Source organism: Littorina saxatilis, unplaced genomic scaffold (assembly GCF_037325665.1).
Source record: "Littorina saxatilis isolate snail1 unplaced genomic scaffold, US_GU_Lsax_2.0 scaffold_87, whole genome shotgun sequence".
Classification (NCBI taxonomy): Eukaryota; Metazoa; Mollusca; class Gastropoda; order Littorinimorpha; family Littorinidae; genus Littorina; species Littorina saxatilis.
In genome coordinates, this window is record NW_027126597.1 from 557,007 (window position 1) to 560,000 (window position 2,994).

Consider the following 2,994-nt stretch of genomic DNA (forward strand, 5'->3'; position numbering starts at 1 on the left):
ACGCGCAAACATTATTGTAGACCCCTTGTGCATAAAAATAGATTCTTCCACACAAAGCTTTGTCAGTTGTTGAGGCCTTGCAAGGTTTTGACGGCAACAATAATTATTGTAGTTTTCTAAGACTTTATTTCTGTTTGATTTGTAATATGTTGGGAAGACATATTTATCAATTGATCAACAAAATAAAACATAATAAAAAACGACACAACATTGTTAAAATCATGATTGGCCAACGTTGAACGTTTACGAAGGCCTCAATCTTCACGCGCAAAAACCGTACACCAGATTAATAGGTGCTTGATTTTGGTATTTTGAATTACATAACATTAAACCTTTGTTGGGCTTCATGGTCATGGCAACAGCCATAATAATATTATATGATGTATAATATTATATTTCAGCATATGTGAATTACATGTCATCATACCAAACTGTCATACATTTTTTTTTATTCCTACATTATTCTGATTGATCACAACCAAACCTACTATCATTGGACACATCCAAATGCAAGCGCCTGTTCTTGACAACTTGCCATATATTTTTAGATCAGTGCAACTTGCTTGGATCTCTTGTTTGGCCTGTAGGTAAAATGTACAATGTATTTTCTGATTTGTGCACAAAAGCTTTTCTTTTTTTCTTCTTTTTTTTAACATAACAATGTTTAATGTCACTGTATGTTTCAAAGACCATGGTCACATTTGTAAAACAAATGTTAAATTAGAAAATAAATAACATTTTGGTTCATGTTTTTTTCTACACCTGTGCTGAAAATAAGAAATATAAATGTCGGTATATAAGTCACTCCAATACATCAAAGTATAAATGGTTTGAGTTTGTTGCGGTTGACCCTGCACAGTTCGACCTATGATGTTTTTGTTGAACAATTTTGCCGTCACCCCTCCCATAGGGTGACGTATTTCACAACTTCCTGTGTTACACAAATTCAGTGATGACCAATTTTGCCTTCAACCCTCCCATAGGGTGACGGATTTCACAACTTTCTACTGATGAACAATGTTGCCTTCGCCCCTCCCATAGGGTGACGGATGTCACAACTTCCTGTGTACACAAACTGATGACGTATTTCACAACAAAATGGCGCTGCCCATGGTCAACCTCGAAACTATCCGTATAGAATGGGGGCCTCCTGGCCCCCATAAAAATGTAAGCCTAACCTTTCTGTGAAGTCAGACCAAAAAACTGAGCTGAACTCTTGTACAATCCCCAAACAAATGTTCTGAGGTTTGCTCCTCATGTTGGAAAAAACAACACTGGGGTGTGTCGGACATTTTCATTAAAGACTGCAGCAGGCGTTGAGTGGCAAACATCTTTTAATATTCTGTATTTGGACCATCTCAGGTATTTGTCTTGTGTAGTTCTCATTATTGTCAAAAACACTTTTCTAACATTCTCTTCTTCTTCATCTTTGTTTCAAGGGCTGACACTCACTCACTCATGTTTTTGCACGAGTCGGATTTTTAAGTGTATGCCCGTTTTTGACCCGCCATTCAGGCAGTCATACGCCGAATCCGGGGGAAGCCTGTTGGGTTTTGTTCGTGTTTTTATAACTACCCGAACTCTGACATGGACTGCAGGATCGTTTCCGTACGTACTTGGTCCTGTGCTTGCGTGTACACACGAAGGGGGGAAATGCACTAGCAGGTCTGCACATAAGTTGACCTGGGAGATCGGACAAATCTCCACCAGGCGCGCGGTCGCAGCCGGGATTTCAACTCTTGACCTTCCGATTAGGAGGCCGATCTCTTATCCACTAGGCCACTGCGCCCGTCTACTAGCATTCAAATCAACATTCAATATATTAAACCATTGTTCAATGCCCTGTAAAGCGCCATACATTTTAACGATGTGGTTATAAGTACGTTTCACTCCACCTTTAGACATTTGTTTCCATACAACATCTTAAAGGCACAGTAAGCCTCCCGTAAACCATCACAGAGCTCCCCGAGCGTCTAAATACAGTACAAGCATACTTCCATTTGAACGCTCACCGAACGGGAACATCCTGGCTGCTTTCTGTCGAGCGTGAGACATTTTCAAAGAATTTATTTTCGTAGACTTGTTCGTTAACAACAACGGCGCCTCGTTTTTGCGCTAGACCTAACTTTTAAAATCTAAATAATAAATTGACAGCTTGTTACACAAACATTCTTTAATCATAAAAGAATTCGTTTTTCATCAAGACAAGATCAGAACAATTCGAAGTTGTGAAAGTTTAAAAAAAAGAAAAGCCCGGAAGCAGGGTCACGCAAGGGTCGTAGCAGACGAAGGTTTATCAGTGCAAATCGCCGTTCCTCTCAACAGTCAAAAGCCATCGCTAGAGTTCTTGTGAACCACAGCCGTTGTTTCGTGCATAAAAAACGTGCTATTGTAGATAAGCTCACATCGAGTCGCATTCATGACTAACTGACGACTGCATTGTGAAAAAGGAAAACTGGATCACACGGGTTCACGATGGCTCAGGGGTAAGATAAACCACGCAAAAATAAATTCTTTGAAAATTGTTCGCTCTTTACGGAGGGCACCTAGGATGTTCTCAATTGGTGAGTGTTTAAATGAAAGGGTGTTTGTACTGTGTGTAAAAGCCTGACCGTATCTGTGATGGTTTACGGGAGGCTTACTCTGCCTTTAACCAAAATGAAAGATATTGTTGGAATCTGCATCCAAAGCTAGTCTTTTTTGCTCATTCTTAATCGAGCTTATAACGCCCTCAAAAAACACAAAGTTTACATGTACATTTGGTTATTTTAATTTAAAATCATCATATGAAAACAATAATTAGCTCCCATCAAATGACCGACTGTGCACGTGGCAATACCATTTTCTATCCAGTTTCTGGTGAAAATAACTGTTTATTACTGATATTTACATTATAAATAATACAAACGCTCTGAAGCCAAATCGCTCAAGGAGACGGGGAATCATTTACATGAGAAAAGCTTATAAAACATCTCTCCAAAAGGGATTGTTATG